Raw genomic sequence first — 25,827 nt, 5'->3', positions numbered from 1 at the left:
ATGGCCAAGCACCCTCTTCTTATAGTTTTTTTTCTCCTCTGTTGAAGTCTATGGATTTTGCTGAGTCAGTTTCTGACCGGTTACTCTTTGATTGGTGTTAACATTTCAAAACACCTTTGAGAGGGTCATCCTGTCCTGGTTTCGATTTAATCAATTGTCTTTAACTTTAGGGATGCCAGCATTCTCCTCAGGGTCATCAATCTGCCCTTCCTCCATTATGGACACGCATTGATGATTTTCTGGTGTCATGAAGTCTCTTCACTCCTCCTTCCTTGACCATCTGGCTAGAACAATGGCCTTCACACCTTATCTTTTCCTGATGCATGCATTCCCCATTCACAGTGTCTCTCACAGAGAAGACAAATTAAATTTCACTAAATCTTGTGGTCAGAAACAGTTTACATTGTGCTCAGGCCTTCGACATTCCTTTAATCTAATTAACAAGACAATAAAAAATCCTGTCTCTTATTAACTAAACTTTATAACAGGTCCTAATTGTAATGCATATGGGAAAACAATCTCATAGAACCAGAGGGTCATTCCTTTCTGCTATTCAAATGGGGAGGGCTAGCAGGATGAAATCAAGACATACATTAATTCTTATAGTACAAATATAAAATCCTGCTCCTACAATAGTTCAAACATGCGTCATGCTGAGGTGATAGCTTCTTGTTCATTCCTCTGCCTCTCTTGGAAGGTTGCCTTTCTGGTGGCTAACAGCTTGAAGGGAAGGCCCAGGAGGCAGGAGAGGACCAGGTTAAGGTCCCAGGCCGGGATGGGGCTTCATGGGAGGGTTAGGGAGGAGGAGAGAAGAGAAATGTATCTTTTCCTTACAGGAAACATCCCATGATGGGGTGCATGAACACCAAAACGCCCGGAATTGCCTGGGTGAAAAGCCGAGATGGCCGTGAGGTGGACCTTGAGAACATCAAATGCCAGACGCTCGTCTTTCAGGTACAGAAGATAGTCCAGGATACAAGGGATGGGAGCCTGGAACGGGAGCACCTGCCTTTGGATGCACCAGCTAGAGAACTACTTCCATTTCACCCTGTATGTGACTCTAGTAGATGGCTTGCAGCTCTCCAGAAGCACCTGTCTCACCGGATCCAAACAGGTGAGACCTTCCTGGTTCAACCATGGGATGAAGAGACTGAAGGTCTGGGTGAAGGAGACGACCATGGTTCTGTGTAATGAGGTCGGGAGCGAGAGGTAGCCATATCGGTGACTGGATCGACAAATCCATGAGGGGGGGTACCAGCACAGGTGAGGCCAAGCTGGGGCACCAGAATGACATCCACCTTGTCCCTGTGGACTTTGAGAAGCACCTTGCAGATAAGCAGGAAGGCATATAGCAGCTGATCGGCCCATGGAATCATGAATGCATATGTGATCAAGCCTGGACTGTGGCTCCTGAAGGAGCAAAAGGTTGGGCACTTCCTGTTGGCCTGTGTGGCAAACAGGTCGATTCAGGGAAACCCCCAACTGCAAAAGATGGAATGGATGATATCAGGGTGAATCGACCACTCGTGCGTGAGGAAACGTCTGCTCAGGCTGTCCGCCAGCACGTTCTGAACGCCCGACAGGTATGAGGCCTGGAGAAGGATGGAGTGGGCTAGACAAAATTCCCACAGTAGGAGGGCTTCCTGACAGATCAGGCTCCGCCTTGCCTGTTTACATAAAAACATGGCAGTGGGATGGTCCATCAATACCGCTACGCAGTGGCCCTGCAAGTGAGACAGAAAGGCTTGGCAGGTGAGGCGGCTTGCCCTGAGTTCTTTGATGTTGATACCAGTTCCTCTACCTGCCATAAGCCCTGAGTTGTCAGGTTTCCAAGATGCGCTCCCCAGCCCAGTGTGGACATGTCTGTGACCAAAGTCAAGTGGGTTGGGGTGGGTGAAATGGAACTGGTGCCCACAGTGCGGGGATCCAGCCACCACTGTAGGAAATCGAAGGTGTGCTGAGGGATGGTCAGCACCATGTCTAGGCTGTCACGGCCTGGGCCATACACAGATGCAAGCCACGCTTGCAAGGGCCTGAGTTGTAACCTGGTGTGTTAAACCATGTAAGTGCAGGATGCCATATGGCTAAGCAGCCTGAGACACTGCCTTGCCGTGGTGGTGGGGAAGCTGCAAAGGGTGCAGATTATCTGTGAGAAGGCCAGTTGACTAGTCTCTGGCAGAACCGCTCTTGCTTGAGTTGCATCCAGAACTGCTCTGATGAACTCTATCCTTTGAGCTGGGGGTCAGCATGGATTTGTTGACATGGAGAAGGATACCTAATCATTTGAACACATCTATTTGCACCTGTGACTCTACCTGCTGACAGGAGTGGCCTCGAAGGAGCCAGTCGTCCAGGTATGGGTAGACATGCACGTGTTGGTGGCAGAGAAAAACTGCTACAACCGCCATGCATTTGGTGAAGATGCGAGGTGCTGTGCACAGCCCGAATGGGAGGGCTGTGAACTGATAATGCACCTTGTTCACCACAAACTGAGGAACTGTCTGTGAGCCAGGGTGATAGATATGTGAAAATAAGCGTCCTTCATATCCTGGGTCTAGGGAAGGGTTTGGATTGCCCCTGGCCCTGCCCAGAGGGAAGACACGACAGCTTGCGTCAATTGTATCTGCTTCTCTTATGGGAGAAGTCCTGCCTAGGCCTAGGGGGGAAAAAAAGACCGCTGCTGGGTGGTCTGTGGTTTAAAGGGCTTCCTTTGGGTCGCCGGAATGTGTATGCCGAGGGACTGTGTGTTCCGGAAGTCCTTTAGGCTATGCAGTCTGGAATTTGTTTGTACAGCAAATTGGCCCTGGCCATCAAAGGGAAGGTCCTGTATGGTCTGCTGAACTTCCAGGGGAAGACCAGAGGATTGGAGCCAAGCATTGTGCCTCACTGCAATCCTGGATGCCAGAGTACATGGCATCCAGGGAGCCTTGGAGGGAAGTCCGGACAACAGCTTATCCCTCTTCAGCAATGGCCACCCAACTCTGCTCGTGACTCAAAGGGGAGAAGCTCTTAAAATTTAAAGATCAAGGACCACAAGTTATAGTTTTATCTACTCAGGATTGGAAGTTGATTAGTAATCTTGAGAGAGAGAGAGGCGTGCCCTATGGAGTAAATTTCTCTTCCAAACAAATCAAGCAGTTTAGCATCTCTTGATTTGGGCATGGGGGCCTGCTGACCTTGTCTCTCTTTCATTCACCACCTCTACCACAAGAGAGCATGGGGGAGGGTGGATGAAGAGACACTCATATCCCATAGTGGAAACAAAGTATTTATGCTCAGCCCCCTTGGCCATAGGGGGAATGGAGGCAGGGGTTTGCCAAATAGTTTTGGAGTTGGACTGAATAGTCTTTATAAGGGGTAAGGCCACCCCAGGGGTGCCCCTCTGGTGCCAGGATGTCCACCATAGGGTCCTCCTCTTTGACCACTTCCTTCATCTGGAGGTTTATATTGAGGGCCACCCGTCGGAGGAGTTCCTGCAGGGCCCCGTAGTCCATGGGTGGTGGTCCATCCATGGAAGTGCCTGCCACCGCCTCATCAGGGGATGGCAAAAAGGAAGCCACCAGCAAGACCGGTTCCGTGGCAGCCTCTGGATCCTCAGGGACCAGGTCCTTACGGCCACTGGGGGTAGCCTCCACAGGCGGCTGTGGGGCTGGGGCTGGGTTTTGTGGAGGGTTCTGGGGTGAGTGGCTGAAGGTCGCCTCTGGGAGGCGAGATCCCAAATGTGAAGGTGAAGGGACGCCAGGAGGGGCACCCTGGGCCTGATGGTATGCCCAAGGCATCCAGAATTGCCACTGGGGTGCTAGAGAGAGTCCTGCCTTAGGCTCCCTGGCCCTGATCTGGGTGCCTCACACGCCCCTGATGCCCTGCCTGATTGGAGGGAGGGGGATCTCGAGCAGGACGACCAAGGAGAAGCAGTGTGAGACTGCACCAGAAAGGCATCCTCCTCCAATGGACTGGATGGGATGCTGTGAGGGGTAGCGGGGGTCTCGATGTTGAGTGGTGGCACAGTGCAGGGTGGTGCCGCTGCAGGGAGCAACAGCGGGATGTGGAGTGGTGCTGCGACGTAGAGCAGTGCCGGGAGCAGGGAACAACACTGGAAGGTGCAGGCTGAGGCGGGTGCTGACAGCGGAGCTGCGAGGTCACAGAGCGGGACCTGGACCTCTAGCAGGACCACAACCAATCCGCCGACGATCACCTCGAGCGGGAGTGGCTCCGATACCAGTGCCGTGAGTCAGATTGGTGCCGCAAGTCAGACCGGTGCAGGGCACAGAGCAGGGGGCAAATGGGACGAACATGACAGGCTTGCCTCTGGACAGTGCTGTGCCTCGAGAGAGTGGAGACCACGTAGTTGGAGACTTGGGGGCTTATGGAGATGACTGCACCCTAGCGGCTTCAAAGGTGTCCAGAATGGAAGACATCATAACTTTCCCCACATGCAGCCACAGTGAGTCCAGGAGAGCAGGGCTTCTTGGAGACAGGAGCCTGGAACAATTATGCCCGGCCCGAGCCTCATTCCCTACACCGTACCCTTCCGGGGGTGTAGTTTCTGTGGCAGGCCGCTGCGGGGGGGGGGGGGGTGGAAAGAGAGAGACGGACACAGACGGGACTTCGCCTTGGCCTGTTTCTTACGGGCAGCCAGTGACTGAGAGCGGTGCCGGGGAGAAGGCTTCTGTGGCCTGGGGGACTGGTGGCTCCTGGGTTGGTGTGCCAAGTCCTTTCTCGGCACTGCAGACAGCACCGCAGGAGGAGTGCTCCGCACCGAGGTGCTCAGGGCCGGGTTCTGCTGCGGACAGAGAGCTGACTCCAAAAGGAGTTGCTTTGTGCAAATGTCCCTCTCTTTCCTGGTGCAAGGCTTGAAAACCTTGCATTTGTCCAATGATGGGCTTCTGACAGACACCGGAGAGTTTGGGGGGGGGGGGGGGGTCGCCCGTGGGCATAGGCTTAGTGCAGGAACTACAGGGTTTGAAGCCCTGGGACGGCATGCCCCAAGGGGCACCTGTTGGAAGGGAAGCCCCCGCAAGCACTAAAGACTACAACTAACAACTAAGTAAGAACTATTAACTAACAATGGGTAACTATATACAGAGATTAGCAGAAGAGCCAGGGATTAGTGGGACACTTGTAAGCAAGAGACCACTGTTCCAACAACCGTCACTGGTAGTAAGAAGGAAATGAACGGTGGGGTCGTATATAGAGCACCATACCGGCCCCACTCCAAAGGGCTCCACAGCCGGCCTGATGGGTAGCTGCTAGGGAAGAGTTTCCAACAGCCGTACACACGGCGCACGTACGCACGCACACACCTAACTGGAATGGATAGGAGCAAGCACTCGAAGAAGAAATAATGCATTAAATTAAATTTGTAACTGAACTCCTTGGGGGAGAATTTGTATGTCTTTGACTCTGTTTTACCTGCATTCTGCATATATTTCATGTTATAGCAGTCTGTTTTAAGAAGACTTTCACCGCAGATCTGACAAAAAGCAAAGGTACCAATGTGAGTTTCTAAAGATAGCTACAGCACTCAACCCAAGGTTTAAGAATCTGAAGAGCCTTCCAAAAATCTGAGAGGGACAAGTTGTAGGGCATGCTTTCAGAAGTCTTAAAAGAGCAACACTTTGATGCAGAAACTACAGAACCCGAACCACCAAAAAAGAAAAAAATTAACCCTCTCCTAGCGGCATCTGACTCAGGATTAAAATGAATATGCATCGTTCCGCACTGCTTTGGATGGTTCTCGAGCAGAACCGGTAATCAGCATGGACGCATGGCCTCTGGTATGGTGGCTGAAGCGATACATGAACCTTTAGCACATCTAGTATGTAAATATCTTGCAACACCGACTACAACACTGCCATATGAATGCCTGTTCTCACTTTCAGGTGACACTGAACAAGAAGCAGGCAGCATTATCTCCTGCAAATGTAAACAAAACTTATTTGTCTGAGCGATTGGCTGAACAAGTAATAGGACTGAGTGGGCTTGCACGCTCTAAAAAGTTTTACATTGCATTCAAAAATAAGTTATTTTTTGTATATAATTCTACATTTGTAAGTTCAACTTTCATGATAAAGATTGCACTACAGTATTTGTATTAGCTGAATTTAAAAATACAATTTCTCCTTTTTTTACACTGCAAATATTTGTAATCAAAAATATAGCAAGCATTGTACTATTCCTATTGTGTTGTAATTGAAATATATTTGAAAGTGTAGAAAATAGCCAAACATATTTAAATATATGGTATTCTATTGTTTAACAGCGTGATTTAATCATGCAATTACAGTTTTTTTTTAAAATCCCTTGACAGCCCTACTATAATGTATTAGTCATTTCAATTCACTGTTTTTATTTAATCAATTTACTGTCAAAGTTTTAATTAAAGTCAAACCATGGAATTGGTGGAAGACTGTAGTTAAATACCTGGGAAACAGTGTTTGTTGCAGTTTTAAACCAGTTTTTGACAACAGTAATCTCTCCTGCTGGTGCAGAACATGTTTCCTTTCTATTTATTCAACTAGTTCAATTCAATAACAAGCTCATACAAAGGTGAGAAACCAACTGGGAGTTGGAAAAAAAAACAAAACTTATTTGTATTCCAATTCATGGATTGGAAGGGGAAAACAAGGTGTGAGTGGATGGTATCTACTAGTAAAATGTCTTGAAAGACATTGCAATCAAAAAAGAGAGACTACAGATAATGTTTTGTTGTTTAGTTTTAAATGCGACACGTTTCAACAACTTTATTTTTGTGTCCAGCACATTTAAGGTAGTTTTATTTAATAAAAAGCCATTCTTGTGCATTTAAAAATTTCTACCTAAATGATACAAGTCATGAGAAAAGTTAACCATTTTCTAAACAACTAAAAATTAAATCTGACTAAATATATTTTAAAGCTTTAATTGCTTGAACAAAGGTATAGCTAATGTGTCCCCTGGTTAGCAAAAAGTAGTACCAAATTTAATGTAAAGGTTATATTTAGTTGTAAATCAGTATGTTCTAGTGTTTTAATAACCAAATGACAAATCAACTCATTAGGAAAAGAACTGGAGCACAAAAACAAAATTAGAAGTGAATTATCTACATTATGGTTTCCCGCTTGCCAATTTAAGGCATGATTAAAATTGGTAATTTAAAAGGCATCCTGCTGTATTCCTCCTCTACCCAAAGCGCCTCAACAAGTGATTTCTTAGCAGACTGTACTGAGTAAACAAAGATCCACACTGATTCTTAATCCTGTAATAGATGTTGCATATTGGAAAATTATTTAAACCCCTTGAGATCTGTCAGAGTTACTATATCTTCAGCTAATATTACTTTTACTTTAATCTACCTAAACAGTAAAACTAGCTAGGATTCAAAATAGCTTGTTACTCTGGCTCAGGAAAATAAACCCATCTGAGTGTTCACTGAGCTAGTTACATTACCAAAATTCAGTTCAACTAGAATTCAGCAAAAAGCAAGGCACTGCTTCTCATTCCAAGTGACTGCTTTTACAGCCACAAACTGTATCAACTTTCCTTGTAGTAAGCGTGTTCAATACAGCTTTGAAAAGATAACCCTTTAACTGAAAGTAAGCCACTTCATAAGTTTCAGTAATGTTACTTCCATGTAATCCTATTAAAAGCAATTTTCCTCAGATGTCTAAAGGAAAATTCAAGGTGTTTAATTCAGTTTCAGTTCAAGTAGTAATCTTAAGTTTTATAAGAAAAAAAAAAGAATAGCAGCACCACACTGGTTTCACTTATTCCAAGTTTTTTTAAACAGGGATTGCTTAATTAAAAGCACTCTAAAAGTGCTGTTCATGATTCAGCTGAAGTTGTGTCCCCTTAGAAGGATTTTACTTAATATTTCTGAAATTCTTTATTCAGTTTTGAGAGACAAAGTGGGGGAGATATCGTCTTTGGACAAACTTCTGTTGGTGAGAGACAAACTTTCAAGCCACAGAGAGCTCTTCTTCAGATCTGGGAAAGGTACTCCCAAATACACAGCAAAATGCAAGATGAAACAGATTGTTTAGCATAAATAGTTAACATATATTGCAAAGGCACCATCCAGTGGGCAGTTAAAAGGGCAAAAAGTCTGCAGTCCTAGGGCAAAAAGTAGGGGCTAGTGGGTTACAGATTGTTGTAATAAGCCATAAATCCACTGTCCGTGTCCAGTCCATGATTTGTAGTGTCTTGCAGAGTAATGAATTTAAGCTCCCAGGCTACAACTATACCACATTATTCAGTTCCAAGCAGTTCCAGTGTTGGTCTGTCCTCTAAAAATTATATAGTAGTGAGAATTTTATGCTGCAAGTACTAGACATTAAAACAAGTCATGGAAAATTTAAAAACAAATGAAATTTTAGTACAACATTTCTGAAGTTATAAAGTGTTTCTTCTGTATCTGCAGGGTTCTAGTACTGTAATTTTTTTCCCCCTCCAAAACTATCTTGCACCTCAATCAAGCTACCTCACCCTTCTGGTTACTGTGCAGCAGTGTAGTTCCAACCATCTTTTAGCTGAAAGAAAAGGGAAAGACTTCTGGTGCTTCAATTCTAGTGAAAATAGCAGCTGTAGAATTCTGGTCCATTGGTATGCCAAGTCAACCACCTTCTTCCAAAAGCCCAGATTCTGCTGAATCTATCACATGGCTCATAACACATTAAGTAGGTCAGATCCAGCCTACAGGTTAGGTATTGAACACCACCAGCTTAGTGGCAGCCACCTGATACTGTGCGCCTGGTACTAGGAAACATTTAGTTTCCTTCAATACCTTCTCTCGTGGGAGGGGAGCGCCAAAAACCAAACTGCATTCCGCAAGACAGGCAGTGTGTGGCAGATGCCTTCTGGACTCACTCAAACGGTCTCATTCAGTTCCACAATGCTCTTACCGCAGCCCACAAATTGCTATGATTTGAACTAAAATGATACAAATCTTGAGATGCCCTATGTAGACAGTTAGGAGCTGAAGTCAGAGCATACAACAGCATGAGACAGAGGCAAGTATCCTGGAGAGAGCCAGAAGCTCTTAACCATTCAAGTGAAAAGTCCCAAAAAGCACATTAGATTTGGTTTACAAAGGACTGAGGATCCTGAGCTGTTGTCTGTAAAACACTCGCTGGTGATCTGGAGAGCACCTGGTTCCATGGTGGTTGAGTTTCCAGATGCTAAAACTATATTAAATTTAAAGAAAATCCTTGTCCATACTGATTTTTATGACTCATAAGAATGTCAGCCCTGAGATGCCTGGCTGGAGGGAAGGTGGTCCATGAAAGCCAACTGCCCAATTTTAAGAAATTTGTGCAGCATGGGGTAGGACTTAGGGATCGGTAGTACTCTGTTAGAATTCTTTTTACATATGACTGCCACTACTGCCTCAGACTGACAGACAAGGTGGGTGAGGTAGTATCTTTTATTGAATCAACTTCTGCTGGTGAGAGAAGTTTTCGAGCTTATTCAGAGCTCTTCAGAGTTGTCAGGCAACTAGTTAGCACAGTCAAGCTGCATTTTGTGAAAGTTAATATATCTGCAGAGATTTTATAAATTGTACCGAAGTTAAGGTGCATAAAGTCATTTAGCACTGATTTCATTAAAGCTTTCTTTCAGATTTTTGTTTAGATGTTAGTTCTTCCCTTCTCATTTTGTCTCTTAAAAAGCAAGAGACATTCACATTAGCGATCTGCCTTCCTAATTATCTATAGACTTTCTATTTACATGGTTTCCTATTAAGGAGCATCATTTAATATATCCATCTAAACCACATAAGTTCTATGGGCCTATCCTATCATTAACATTCTTTGAGAACACCAAAACTCAATCAGGAACTTAAAATATATCCAGGTTATCTGCTTTGTGTTACCACCAACTTCCCATGAATGTTCAGTGTATTGGGTCAAGAAACATGAAATGATTTAGCCAGTTCTCCAACCGAGTTACTGTGGCTAGGCATCTTTAAGTATTTTAAAAAGGAGGAGACTGAACCGGACTACACTTGAAATATTTATAATAGTATTGCTTAATGGATATCTATGCTAGTGAAAACCTTCAGTGCTGAACCAATATACAACCAGTGTCATTACATCGGTATAAATATCCGTCATATAGACAGACCTTAACCATCTTCAGAAGTACGTGCATATGAGTATAGACAGGTAGCACAGCATTCACAAGTCTAACTGTATGTACTACAACAACTCCCAAGAAGGGAGCTGTTTATCTGTAATACATTAATATAAGTGACTAGCGATATCAACTGCAATCGCTAATAAAAAATAAGATACATGTGGGACTAGTTTTGTGATGGAATACAGCTAATATAGCTGAGAAAGTTTTGAAAGAAAATTAGTGTAGGTATTGTGACAGGGTCAGGCCAGATGGCTCCAGGAGAGTAATCCTATTGGGATCCAGAAAGTGGGTGGGTGCTACAGGAGAGTAATAGAAGGCAGATAATATTAGCCCCAGGTTAGGTAGATCCCTTTTCCCTGGGTAAGGTAACAGGGATAGTTCCAGAACAATCAGGAACTTTCTGGAAACAACTAAGGCAGACAGGCTGATTAGAACACCTGCAGCCAAGCAGAAGCGGCTAGAATCAATTCAGGAAGGTTAATCAGGGCACCTGGGTTTTAAAAGGCGCTCACTTCAGTTTGTGGTGCATGCGAGGAGCTAGGCGCAAGAAGCTGAGAGTGAGAAGGCGTACTACTGGAAGACTGAGAAGTACAAGCATTATCAGACATCAGGAGGAAGGTCCTGTGGTGAGAATAAAGAAGGTGTTGGGAGGAGGCCATGGGGAAGTAGCCCAGGGAGTTGTAGCTGTCACGCAGCTGTTACAGGAGCCACTGTAGACAGCTGCAATCCACAGGGCCCTGGGCTGGAACCCAGAGTAGAGGGCGGGCCTGGGTTCCCCCCATCCCTCTATTCCCCCCCTACCCCCCCAAACTCCCTACTTGATACTGGAGGAGTTGAACTGGACTGTGGGTTCCACCAGATGGGAAGGTCTCTGGCCTGTTCCCTGATCAGCAGAGAATGCAGGGATGATTGTTCTTCCTTTTCCCCCCCACACTGGCCAGTGATGAGACTAACTGAGTGAATGGCAGATGTGAGCCATGAAAGTGGCCATACTGAGGGCTGCCATGAACCTCTGAGGGAGAAAAATCAGCCAATAAGTGCAGGACCCACCAAGGCAGAGGAGGAATTTTGTCACAGTATGCATGGCTTTCTGTATATATTCCAGAAGTTACTGCCTAAAGACTTTTAAGGGAAACAAATCACATTATCTATTCCCTGCCCTTGGTCCGGTGATGTAACGTATGTGGGTGAGCCCGAGATGGCACAGAGTCCCATTGATACCAATGAGACCTCCATGAACCCATTTGTGGGATCAGAGCCTACATGGATTAAACTTCTTTTGCAACAGCCACTTTGCAGCTGCCAAATACAGCTGTATATTTTTCATGTCTCAAGTAAGAAAGTAGAATGCTTTTGAAGATTACCTAAAAATTTGTTTCAGGATTAACCAAGAACTTGTAACTCCATGCTAGAATAAAAATGACCACAGGAGAGGCACAGACACATGCTCGTTAGTTAAACCGCAAGCCTGCTTCTTGGTCGTAGGTTAAGATTGAAACACTGTTTAATTCACGGGTGATTGATATGATGAGGTACTTAGAGAGAAACAAATAGTTAAATTAAAAAAAAAAAAAGAGGATACTGATCATTTGCTAGAAGCTAACAATATTCTAAAAGGTTTGCTGAGGAGTTCCTTCAAATATAGGACCTAGTAGAAACAGAACTTGATTCTAGAGAAGGAATTCATGTTCAACAGCTGAAGCTATTGAAATGTTCAAGCCTGAGAACTCAACTACAATTAGATGTTAGTATATGACAGGTCATTTTCTAGCATGTGCAGGTTTATCACATGCCACTTCACACAAGAATGAACACTTGATTTTGGATATATGGAAGTGGGTTTCTCCCAGAAGTAATTAGATGTTGTTCAGCTCATGACAGTTTTGGAAAATTCAGAGATATTCTTTTCCATGTTACCAGTGGGTATCTAAAATTATATGGGGAACTAGTCTAAAATTGTAATAGCAACATAATTTCAAGCTACGATGGAACTTTTAAAATTACCTGAATCACCTGGATTTAAATTGCTCCACCCTGACTACAATATAACATGCTTGGAAATCTGTACAAAGTCTGAATCTCAAAATCTGATCGCTTTTTAAATGTCCTTTCAAGAACTCTAGAGACGCTCACTACCACTAGCTTCAGGTGCTCCGATACTAGAGTGATTGTACAGAAGGGAACAGAATTGCTTGTTTATTCAGTAACTTTTTCTAACAGTAGGTCAAAAACAGATTTCTTATTCTATCCAGATTTTACACACTCAAACTAGGACTCCTTGGAAGGAAAGAGAAGGAATAGCTTTGGTCTAAAGACTGTCCCCAGGATCCTCCTTGAAGAGTTTTGTAGCACAGCTTCACTGGAACCATGTTACCAGGAAACCAGGGAAAGGAAAAAGCCAACACCCCATATGGCATGGAAGCACAGGGTTTTTCAGATGAACCTAGACTCCTGCAGATCCCAAGGAAGTTGCAGCTGTTGAAGGATCAAAGACTCATTGCGCGGGAGGTCCCTGCCTCCATTTGAATAGTCTGGAGGAAGATCTGTAAAGGGAACCCAGGAAGTTTCCCCTTTAAGGACTTTGAGGGTTAATTCAGCCAGTCATGTTACTAACGTATAAAAACCCTGAAATTGTTTTATGGTGTTTATCAAGAGATATTTCTGGACAAACAGAAGCAGTGATCATAAACAAGAGAAACTGATATCAAGAAAGGAGTTAACACTCATCAGGAAACACTTTCACAGAGAACAGTTCATATTCTGAATAACCAGAACAGCCTTTGTGACCCAAGGACATCTTGATGCCAACAGGCAGAGGGCATGGTAGGGGCATAAGGATTACAGGGATCCCCTGGGTCTGGTATATACATATCTCACATGACATTCTTTGATGAATGCATCCAATGAAGTGAGCTGTAGCTCAGGAAAGCTTATGCTCAAATAAAATTTGTTAGACTAAGGTGCCACAAGTACTCCTTTTCTTTTTGCAAATACAGACTAACACAGCTGCTACTCTGAAACCTTTCATGAACTGCTATCTAATGAAATTACATGTACCTGTGTTACAATGGTCAAAATCTTTGTAAAAATATGTATATCTAGACTAGAAATTATATACTTACAGACTTGAAGTTAAATTGAAGTCACCCAGAAATGACATGCCTTAAAACAGGTTCCTCCAGACAAGAGATAGGAGACTTATCTCCCTGACTGACTATTGTGTATTATATGTCTTATAATAATCTATTTACATACGGAGTCAAATGTTAATGAAGAGATTGCAGGGACTTCAGGATACAAAATTAACAGAAAGAGGTGAACAGTGGGAGGAGAGGGGGAAATGCCATTTACAGGTTAAAAAAAAAAAGATTGATCTAATATATTTAGGGGTGCAGTGACACCCTAGCATTCTTCAAGCAGGCTTCATCTTACAAAAGGAGGGTCTGCCAGTCATCCTAGTTGAAAAAAATGCAGCGAAGGATTTTGGGTAAGTAGTGCCTTATTAGATGAGATGGCACCTCGTTAGTTAAATCTGGGCTCTAGTATGTGTTTTTTTACATGTAAACATTTGTTTCCTTTATTTTTAAGAATGAGAATATTTTACAGTAGAGTCGCATCATATGCGCATTTAACTTACAAGAATTCAATTACACATGCTCAGCAAAAAGTAACTCACAGCGGTGGAGTACTGTACAGGAGTCGACAGGATAGTGCTCGGGAGGGGAGGGGTTTGATTTATAGTGTCTACTCTAGATGCAATAAATCAACCCCCGCTAGATCAATCACTGCCCGCAGATCCGGTGAGCATCTCGCCGCACTGTGATTCTAGTGTTTAAAGATACATATTTTGTACATGGTCCCTAAACGCAAGCCAACTACTTCGCTGTTTCTTCAGTTGAACACCAGGTGATCTGTTCCAACGCTGGAGGAAAAACTGGCTGTGTTGGACTCATTGAGAGACAGTATGTCCAACGTGGTGCGTAAATATGCCTCAACGAATCCAGCATCCATGCCATCAAGACCCGATAGAGAGAAATCCATCAAGCCGTGGCATTAAGTGCACCAATAACTGCTGAGGTGATGAGCCAGGTGTGTGATAAGACTTTAGAGAAGACTGAAAAGGCATTAAACTTATGGCTGGAAGACATGAATCGTAAACATGTGCCTATCAATAGCAATACGTTGCGAGAAAAGGCTCTTAGCCTCTATGCGCTGTTCAAACCTCCCGCCAAAGAGGAGGGAGTTTTAGGAACTGCTTCAACCTCAAAAACGTGCAGACTACTGGTGAAGCTGCATCTGCCAATGAAGAGGCCAATGAAGAGGCAGCAAAAGCCTACCCCGAACAATTAAAGAAAATTATAGAAGAAAAGGGCTCTCTTCTGGAAAAAGTTTTTAATGCTGACGAGACTGGGCTCTCCTGGAAAAAAAAAAAAAATGCCCAACTGCACTTACATTTTCAAATCAGAAAGACAAGCCCCGGCTTCAAAGCAGCTAAAGACTGTGTTTTGTGGCAATGCAGCTGGGCATTTAATAAAATTGGGCTTGCTCTACAAGGCTGCAAATCCCTGTGCCCTAAAAGGCAAGAACAAAAAAAATCTCCTGCCTGTGTTCTGGCAATCAAGTAAAAAGGCTTGGGTGACAGCAGCATTATTTCTGGATTGGTTCCACAAGTGTTTCATTCCAGAGGTCAAGCGGTACCTTGAACAGAAAGGACTTGACTTTAAAGTGTTGCTGATCATTGACAATGCTCCTGGCCACCCTGCGGCACTACAGTTTGCGCATAACTATGTTGAAGTAGTCTCCCTTTTTTATTCTTTCATTCGACTTTTTGAGTATACACTATTTTCGTCTTACACGCTGACTTTAGAACCTAACCCCTGCGTAAGATGCAACTCCATTGTATTCTTGTTTTTGTAACAAACAAATCTAAATGCTGTGTGTTAAGCAGATCTGTGATCCAAGATGTAAGTAATAAGCTGTGGTGTTCTGTTCCTTTCAGAGCAGAGGATCTATATATTCTGAGTGTGTCAGGTGGATCAGGATGTGGCCACTCAGGGGAGGGGGAGGAGAGAGGAGGCGGCAGCACACCTGGAAGACTTGGGGGTTGGAGTGCATCTACTGCTAACCTGCAAAGACACAGTGGAGCCGGAGTAGGCTGAGAGAATGCTTGTGTTGCTTATAGCTAGTGCAGTCAGGGAGCTGACCCCTGACAGGCACAGACTTGACATCCTCATGCTAAGGGAAGGTGGTAGCAAGATGATGCACAACCTTACGTACCCCTAGAAAGGGTCACAGAACTAGCCATTCAAAACACAATTTGATTAGCACTATTCCATAGGATACTAAAAATCAAGAGGACTGTAATTCACAAGTAGGCCACCAATGTATGCCCCTATCATAAACTTAAGGAATAATGGTGAGAAAAAGGCAACTCCATCATTACAATTCCAGTATATGTTACTGCGCGGGGGGGAGTGGGGGTAAGCTTCCTCTGCCAATAGTCAATGGCACCACAAGCAAAGTAGTGCTGCAAAGCAATTTACACATATGCATATTAGCATGGTTGTGTGTGTCTGTTAGCTATAAGGACTAAGAACAGTAGATGATTAAACAAACCAACTGCATTAAGATTAACAGGAAGTATAGTATTTGACTAATATTGGATATAGGGTTGTCAAGTGATTAAAAAAATTAAGTGATAGTGTGATTTATGCTGTTAACCAATGATAGATTTAAATATTTTCAGATGTTTTCTACATTTTCAAATAAAACTGATTTAAATTACAGAGAATACAAAGTGTACAGTGCTTACTTTATATTACAAATACTTGTACTGTAAAAAAGGTATTTTTCAATCCCCCCATTACAAGTACTGTAGTGCAATCTCTTTATCATGAAAGTTGAACTTACAAATGTAGAATGTACAAAAATAACGGTATTCAAAAACAAAACAATGTAAAACTGTAGAGCCTACAAGTGCACTCAGTCCTACTTCTTGTTCAGCCAATCGCTCAGACAAACAAGTGTGTTCACATTTGCAGGACATAATGCTGCCTACTTTTTGTTTACAATGTCACCTGAAAGTCAGAACAGGTGCTCGCATTGCACTGTAGTAGCCGGTATTGCAAGATATTTACATGCCAGATGCTCTAAAGATTCAAATGTCCCTTCATGCTTCAACCCCCAATCCAGAGAGGGTGTGTCCATGCTGATGACAGGTTCTGCTCAATAATGATCCAAAGTAGTACAGACCGACGCATGTTCATTTTCATTACCTGAATGAAAATCATCATCAGATGCCACCAGCACAAGGTTGATTTTCTTTTTTGGTGGCCCAGGTTCTGTAGTTTCCATATCAGTCTTGCTCTTTTAAGACTTCTGAAACCATGCTCCACACCTCGTCCCTCTCAGATTTTGGAAGGTACTTCAGATTCTTAAACCTTGGGTCGAGTGCTCTATCTTTAGAAATTTCACACTGATAACTTCTTTACGTTTTGTCAAATCGGCAGTGAAAGCATTCTTAAAACGAACATGAGCTGGGTCGTCATCATCCAAGACTGCTAATACCCGGATTCTGCCATATATTTGATGTAAGAGAGCCAGAGACATACAATTCTCCCCCAAGGAGTTCAGTCACAAATTTAATTAATGCATTTTTTTAAACAAGCATCATCAGCACAGAAGCATGTCCCCTGGAATGGTGGCTGAAGCATGAAGGGGCATACAAATGTTTAGCATATCTGGCACGTAAATACCTTGTAATAACAGCTACAAAAGTGTGAATGCCTGTTCTCACTTTCAGGTGAGATTTTAAGTAAGAAGTGGCCAGCATTATCCCCCAAAAATGTAAATAAGCTTGTTTGCCTTAGCAATTGGCTGAACAAGAAGTAGGACTGAGCATACTTGTAGGCTCTAAAGTTTTGCATTTGAGTGCAGTTATGTAACTCCCACCCCACCCAAAGAAAAACCATTTCTAAATTGCACTTTCACCATAAGGAGAATGCACTACAGAACATGTATGAGGTGAACTGAAAAAATACTATATCACTACAGTGCACACATTTAATACAAATATAAAGTGAGAACTGTACACTTTGTATCCTGTGTTGTAACTGAAATCAATCTATTTGAAAATGTAGAAAAGCATCCAAAATGTTTAATAAATTGCAATTGGTATTCTATTGTTTAACAGCATGATTAAAGCTGGGATTAAGTGATTTTTAATTGCTATTAATTTGAGTTAATCACACAAGTTAACTGCAGTTAATCAACAGCCATAATTGGATGGCATTCCATGCTTTAAGTTATAAGAGATACAGCTCCAGACAGTTAATCAAGACAGTTAATCTTTAACACATCAGCCTTTTGACAACCAGGTCCCAACTTTAACATGGTTTAAGTGTATTAAGTCTTCCCTCCCCGCTTAATAATTGTGACACTGCCCTACCAAACACACAGCCATGAAAAATGCATCGGACTGTGAAATCTGGTCTCCCCCCGGGAAAGCTTGTCTTGTGTGTGCTTTTGCCCTATACTATACAGATTTCACAGGGGGAAAACCAGCATTTCTCAAATTGGGGATCCTGACCCAAAAGGGAGTTGCGGGGGGAGGGGGTCACAGACTTATTTTAAGTGGATCAGGGTTTTGCCACCCTTATCCTTGCACTACTTTCAGAGCTGGGCTGATAGAAAGAGGCGGCGGCTGTTGGCTGGGCACCCAGCTTTGAAAGCAGCACCCCACCAGCAGCAGTGCAGACGTAAGGGTAGCAATACCATACCATGCCACCCTTACTTCTGCACTGCTGCCTTCAGAGCTAGACAGCCAGAGATTGGCAGCTGCTGACTGAGGGCCCAGCTCTGCAGGCAGTAGCACAGAAGTAAGGGTGCCAATCCTATACCACACCATCCTTACTTCTGCACTGCTGGTGGCAGCTCTACCTTCAGAGCTGGGATCTCAGCCAGCAGCTGTCACTCTCCAGTTGCCCAGCTCTGAAGACCGCACCACCGCCAGCAGCAGCAGCCCAGAAGGGCAACAGTACTGCAACCCCCTCTACAATAACCTTGCAACCCCACCCACAACTCCTTTTTGGGTCAGGACCCCTATAATTACAATACCATGAAATTTCAGATATAAATAGCTGAAATCATTAAATTTTAAAAATCCTATGACTGAAATTGACCAAAACGAACCGTGAATTTAATAGAGCCCTAGACATGTCTTTGAAAGTTGAGAAAAAGCTTCAAAATTCTCACTGATAGTCTGTTGGTTTTTATTGCATTAGAAACCAGAGAAGTGTTTGTGCTTCTCCAAGACATATGGTATTAACCGTACAAAACTGAAAGTGGTTTCAGTAAATAATGGCTAGCAACAGCCCAAGGACAAAAGGATCGCACTGCATCAGAGCTTCTGTACAGGAAACCCTGCACTGGCCAAATCTGGTCGATGTCACATCATTTTGGATATTTTAAAGATTAAATAAAATTGTGACCTAAATTCACTTTATCCAACCTGGAGTGCCTGTTTTAGACTAGAGTGCCTGCTTTTCTTTAAATATTAATTTAACAGTGTACACAAAGTGAAGAAAGCCATTGAGCTATTGTACATAGGTGACTAAGTCACTCAAAAACCATAGCCCAGAAGCAAAATAATTATCCTACAGGAACTCTGTACCTTGCAGAGGATCTTTATCTCCCACTGACTTAGGACATGTCTATGCTACAAATTGTGTGTTAAGCAGAGCTCTGATCCAAGGTGTAAGTGATATAAGCTGGGGGGTACAGTTTCTTTCACAGAAGAGGTGTTGATGCCAAGTGTGGTGGCACTATGGGTAGGTATCCTAGTGTGCCACCATGCTGCACTCCAGCACAATGTCTTCTGAGAAGTTTTTGGAATGTGTTAGAAAGAAATGACTGACCCAGGGATCTCTGGAAGCTCAAGGTCAAGTTCCCAGCATGCAACATTCTCCATCCCATAATGCCATCCATATCCCATATTTTTATTGAGGTTTTTTTTAAAATCCCACTAACTCCCACAGCATTTTTGCTGTCTCCCATCTCTGACAGAGGCACAGAGCCTACAGACTTAAACACTATTCTCATGAATGCTGCAAACACAGGACGCATGATTCTCCTATATTTGCAGATCACAGGAAGAATCACAACAATGGGAGACATGACAATTTCTCTGAGGACAGCCTGCTGAGCGACCCAACAAAACAATTCCAGGGGACTGGCGCTGTTCAGAGCAGTTGCATATGGTGGAATGCTGCTTCTGAGCCTGAGAAAGGAGCACTGACTGGTGGGATCACACCATAATGAAGGGATGAGCAGTGGCTGCAGAACTTTTGGATATGAAAAGCCATATTTCTGGATCTGTGTGCCAAGCTTTCCCCAGACACCAGAACGAGAGCAGCATTCGAAGTGGAGAAGCAAGTGGCGACTGCACTCTAGAAGCTATGAGAGAGCAACATCTGACCACCACCAACCTGGGCCCAAATTCAGTGACCTAGAAACAAGACTTACCATCCACTTTCCAGTACTGAGCCATGCAACCCCCATAAACTTGTTCTAGATTTAACTTGTTTGAACTAATTAGCAAGGGCAGACTAGGTTTGGATACTTATTTAAAAAGTAAGTAAAGTCTGATTGTATGTTTTACAGACAATTGACATTTCTTCCTAAAACTTAGTACTGTGCAAGTAAAGTGATTAAGAGTTCACCGTTCGTCAAATTGCAGCCCCTAAAGAATGTTCATTTATAAGACCATTACCATGAGTGTTTAATAAAACGTGCAGCTCAGCTTCAACTGCAGCACAAATAGTACTTGTAGTGTATTAGGCATGTTCATTACATTTTCCACATGCTTAAGTTCTCATCTACCAGAGATTTTACTTTTAGAGCCCAAGTGTCTATTATGTGTGTCTTACAAAGTATATTTTCAGGTACCTATAGAGACTGATGCCAAATACCACTAAGGATAATTACATTTCAGAAAGGTTTGGGCAATTTCCAAGAGAAATAGGTTGCATTTTGATTGGAGAGTTATTTGGTAACATAGAAGCAACTGATTTTTCATTGCAACCCCCACTGAATTGCATAGCTTGAACCTATTGTCCTACCTGAATGGCCATTAACCTCAGCATTAGCTCACTGTCAATCTTGTTTCAAGTATACTGTAGTACAGTACTAATCCAGCTGGACTTCTGTGCTCTTGCAACAAAGGTATTCAGTGTCAAACTACCACAATCTAACAAATTATAGCTGGAGCAGATAGTGCTACCTATGGTTATAGTTGGCAAATACTTCCCATTTTAAGATCCTGTTTTTAGTTGCTTAAAAACTTAACTAAATTTTAACTACTTAACCTGAAGTTTCCCCATGCTGGCTCTCTGCCTGAGGGCAAAAAAAAAAAAAGAAAAATTAAAGTTTCAGCTAAAATAGTCAAGTAATTTCCAAAAACAAAATTAGGGGAAAATACAATAGTTCTCACAACCGTTTCATTCAGAAGCTCTAGCCCATCCATGGTTTGGAGCAACGACTGGAAGTTGGAAAGGAAGAAGTTTGCCTTGTTGTTGGGACAAGAGCTTTATGCTGTCCCCACGAAAATTCACTCAAGTTATGAATCTGAAAAATTTGTTCGCAAATGCTCAGTAGACTTGTTAGAGTTTGACAGACAGCATCTCAGGAGAACTTGTCTGCATAGTACATGTTCCAGCACAGCAGGGGCTAAGCACAACTTTCCCTAGAATTGCTCTTTCTGGCACCAAGGGGTTGCTGTGGTGCCAGGCAACAAAACTGAGAGCAGGGAGACAGTCTATCCCGTACTCTCCATGCTCCTGCTAATAGAACCCAGGCTGCCTGGAAGAAGAAGCAGCCTTATTTTTTATCCAGAGGTGTAATGAGAAGGTTAGGTGGGTGTATAGAGAGCAGAGGAGGGGGGTCTGGATCACAGATTATACACCCTTGTGCCCTGAGCCTATCCATGTCTCCATTTTAACTCTGCTAATTTTCAGGAGCAAAGATTATGAGGGAGCTTTAGTTTTAACCTCACCTACTAACTCATTAACTATGAGCTGCCTTGCCCTGCTAGGATTTTACCTCATTAGTTATATATTAGCTGATGCATTAGCACACCTTTCTGCCTAGTGAAGTCAAGGCCTAGTGTAGTTCTTCCCACCACTCCCTACCCCCCTTCCATATGGCAGCAAGGTTAAGTTGCCATGGTTGATGGTTTCACTAACACCCAATAGGCTGTGATCTCAAGCAGCATCAGAAGGAAGCTGAGACAGTTATGAGCCACAAAGCAGCAATGACAGCATGTAGGCATCTGCAGAATCATTAAGACACAGCCTTGCCTTACATTTGGATTACTTTCCTTTGAAAGTGTTATGAACTTTATTGTATTTTTTTTTCATTCTATAGTCCTGATCAAAAACACCGAATCCCATAGCACAGGGGTTTTCAAATTGTGGGCTGCGACCCAGTACCATGGCATGGTGGCTCTGGTCAGCTGCTGACTGGGCCATTAAAAGTCCCGTCAACGGTGCTGCATGGCTAACACAAGCCATTTCCTACCTATTCTGACACTGTGCTGTCCCCGGAAGCGGCCAGCAACAGGTCCAGCTCCTAGGCGGGGGGCTATGGGCAAGAGCCACATGCACACCTCCACCTAGGAGCCTGACCTACTACTGGCCGCTTCCAGGGTGCAGCACAGTCTGTGGTGCCAAGATATGCAGGAAGCCTGCCTTAGTACCCACACTACGCTGCTGACCGGGAGCCACCCAATCTCCTGCCCCAGCCCTGAGCCCCCCCAAATCAGAGCCCCCTCCTGCACCCTAAATCCCTCATCCAGGCCCCACCCCAAAGTCTGCGTCCCTCCCACACCCCAGCCCAGAGCCCCCTCCCATACCCTGAATCCCTCATTCCCAGCCCTACCCTGCAGCCTTCACCTCCACTCCACATCCCTCTGCCCCAGCCTTGTGCCCCTCCCACACCCCAAACCCCTCACCCCCAGCTCCATTGGGTTGCTGGCATCAACAATTTTCTTCAACTGCATCGCCATAAAAAAGTTTGAAAACCACTGCCACAGTAGTATGCACAATTTCCTATGCTGCCACACTACCTGCCTCAATCCTGTACTGGAGAGGTGTAAAAGGACAGTTTAGACTGCAACTCCCTTCCATATCTGACCACTAATAAGATCGCCATGAAGGATGCCAGTTTTGCTGGTTGTTTCTGTAATATGGACAGATACCCAATAACCTCTCATGAGCTAAACTCCTCATGCAACAGTGAGATACAAGTTAGTTTCCAGCCTAGATAAGATTTTAACCAAGAACCTGACAATTCCATATCCCCAAACCAATCTCTCATCCTGAAGTAACTTTCGTATTTTGTGATCTGAAGTAATAACTGTTAAAGCAGGATACCATGTAAGTTTCAGTTGTACAAACCCAACTTTGCAGCAGGAATTTGTTTGAATTCCTATGCAGGCTTGTGGATCAGTTTAAGTTTAAGTTTTGTGGCAAGTTTTCAAGCTTAAACCTCAACATTTTTTACTGCTTGTTTTTCCAGTAAAGTAACTGAAGCTAGGGATCCCACAATGATTAGAGTTTGGTTCTTTGAAAATAGTTTACTGTATTAGTTCTAAAAAAAGTGTGTAGAGTAAGTCTACTCAAACCAAGATCTCCTTTACTTCCCTTACAAAAACTTTTACTTGGGTATACAAGCATTTTGCCATTTCCTGTAAAATACAGTTAGCATTTTTGCAGTACATGCTCTTAGTTACAAGAATTATCTACAATAAACTTCAGTGTACACACAGGCCACAACCAGTTTACTAAAAGGAGGATTTGGGGAATCTTAATCAACCATTCTATACAAATCAAATAGCTTTTTGTCAAATATGGCATATCTTACTGTTTAAAGCAAAGAAGCAATTTATGCCTTTTAAAGTACAAGATTACCCATGTAATCACAAGATCACTCCAAGTGATTTAAAAAAAAAAAGACTACTGGAATACTTCACCACAGAAAGGGAGGAGTCTCAGATAATGTTTCTTGCAATACAGTTTCTGAATTGCTTGCTAGCTACAGAGAGACCTGTAATAAACGGCCACAGACTCAGAACATAACTGTGTAGGGATTTTGAGTTGCTTCTGCAGGGAAAACTGTCATGCTACATTCCTCCTACATATATGACCTTGAAGGGTACATTTACATGTACTATACAGAGAAATTAGAGGACATTACCCTCTCTTGGAAAGCAGCTGTTTAAAACATATACAGCCCTAACAGTATTACTTAAATATCCAAAGCTGGGCTTTTATGTAAAAAGCTAGCCTGAAAAGGTTTTCAATTTTTTTTTTGTTTACATGAGCAGCTCAGATCTGTCTTTGATGAAAAACTGACAGGGATAAGTAAAATGGTGACATGAGCCCAGGGTGAAAATTCAGTAATCAAAAGGAAAGGATTACTCATTGTTTAAAGCTTGTTCTCCTCCCTGCCCCCTTTCAGATTTTGGATTAAGGGGGCCTTTCATTTTTACACCCCAACCTTGTCAATTAAGCAGAGAAAGCTCACCATAAACATCAGAGACCTCACAGAAGTCCTCCAATAAAACCAGAAACCCAAGACTTTACAGGCCTAACATTTACAGTTAAACAAGCAGGAAAAATTTTACTCTCATTCAGATTCTTTTCTAAAAAAGGGGCACAGAGGGACTAGCTTTTTAAAAGTCTTAAGACTTCATAAAACAGGAAGTTAGCAACTAAGGAAGAACAAGGCAAGTCTGCAGAAACTACAGACTTCCTAAATATCTTGACATATTTCCCAGATTAATCTAATTTAAGGAATCCTAACTCTTTCACATTGCCGAGAGCCTTTATAAAGTGAGCCACAAGTGACAGACTGCAACCATGAATACTGCCACATGTCCTTCTGTACAATCCTGAATGCAGTAAAAATTCATGTTTCTATACAAATGTTTTAGTGTGAAACTTTAGCTGCATACAGGGTCAGTCCCCTGCTTAATGTTACTCCCTATGTTACTACACATCTCAAAGGTCTAATGCTCTTGCCCAAAAGGGAAATGAGATGTCAAGAAGCTACAAAGGTTAAGCTTATGGTAGTGTATGTGCCTGAACTGCAGTAGCGTTGGGAAGTTTATCCTGAGAATGTGTGTCTCAAGGAGTAACAAACTAGTTTCTTTCAGAATGCGGATGCACTCATTCATTTCTGTTAAAATCAAGTGAAGAATAGATACTAACTCTTTAACTGAGCACAGTACATCCTCATGTTCAACAGAGTATACTTTAGGGAATAAAAATCTCTTCAATCTTCAGTTCCACATGCACAGCTGACAAACTAACTTCCAGCAGGAAAGGTGTTCAGAACCAGAATCTATTTGTTTGAGCTCAAACTAGTTCGTACATTCAAATAAAAAAAAATTGCAACTTCCACTCCTTTGTCTTACAAGGAAAGTAACCCAAGCTTAAGTCAGCCAAAATGTCACCTTAGCCACACAAGATTTTCTTTTTTTTTTTTTTTGGGGTGGGGGGGGAGGGGAGGAGGGGAAGAATCAAGGTGGAAACAAAAGCAGTGACTTTAAGCTCTAACCAGCCTTGTGTCACTGCAACTAACAAGCCAGACCCGAATCTCCCCTTCAGGAAGTGCGTAGATGTACTGACATCAATGTGACTGAAAGGTCAAACTGACACCAACTCTGCCCACTTTTAACTGCTCAAAACTCTGCTTCAGCTTCTGGCTTCATAATTATTATAACTTTAATCCTCAAGTAAAATTTTAAACTTCCAGATTAACACTCCTGCCATAAGAATTGCAATCTTTCTATAGCATCTTTCACAGACATTTCCACACTCTATGAAGCACTAGATACAGAAAAACTTATGTTAGTGGTCACCTGTTGATGACTAATATTAAATCCCATTCCTTGTGACTGCTTCTATTATTCACACCAATATATATCCAATCTGTTAAATTTAAGGTTTAATCTTAGAGACATAACCTGGCCATACTGGTTAGAGCCACACTGCATCCAGTGGTAGCCCAGATCACTCTTCCTATTAAAAAAGGAGATTCAACCACACTGAAGTGTGCAATCTCCCTTTCCTTTTGCCTTTTATGCCCTTCCTCTACTACTCTTGCAGCATTCTGCATGCCTCATTTGCCACTACCCTATGTCTATATGATGATGATGAAAGCATCTACAGCTGTAGGCACAGACACCAGGAGGTCCTCTTTGGCTAGAGCAATCCTGGGTACCACTGTGTCCACAGCATAGCCCACACAAAGATTTTTAAGCACAGTTCAATCCAGGGACAGCTGATGCAACTTGTCTGACACCAGTAGGCACTGGTACCTTGTCTGTGGTAGCTCTCCCATTGGAGAAGCCCCAACTGTGGGCAATTTCGGGGTGTGGGGGACGAGAAGGGCTAACACAAACAGGGTGCAAAAGTCCTGCTAGGGCAAGCTATGCTCAGGCTTATTCGGTTTCTGCAAGTGAAGCTAAAGCCAAGGCGGGTAAGAGGCGATTTCCTGGAGCCCCCCACCCCACGTGGTCTAGTCACGTGCGCGCCCCCCCCCAATTCTGCAGAGCTGCCCCCGCTTCCCCTCCCCCCCGAGAGGAGAGGGTTCGTAGCCAGGCCCAGTAGTTCCACAAAACCGTTAATCCTTGGCGCGAGGCCGGGGAGGCGA

At 43.3% G+C, this 25,827-nt stretch overlaps 1 protein-coding gene across 1 annotated transcript in view; it reads right to left on the bottom strand.

The window, feature by feature from the left end:
• Positions 1 to 25,827, bottom strand: part of UHRF2 (ubiquitin like with PHD and ring finger domains 2) — a 173,129-nt gene that overhangs the window by 146,288 nt on the left and 1,014 nt on the right. The window lies entirely within an intron of this gene.

The sequence above is a fragment of the Lepidochelys olivacea genome, assembly GCF_965140295.1.
Source record: "Lepidochelys olivacea isolate rLepOli2 genome assembly, chromosome: 5".
Taxonomy (NCBI): Eukaryota; Metazoa; Chordata; order Testudines; family Cheloniidae; genus Lepidochelys; species Lepidochelys olivacea.
The sequence above is the reverse complement of the archived record's forward strand: the minus strand, read 5'-3'. Positions and strand labels throughout refer to the sequence as shown.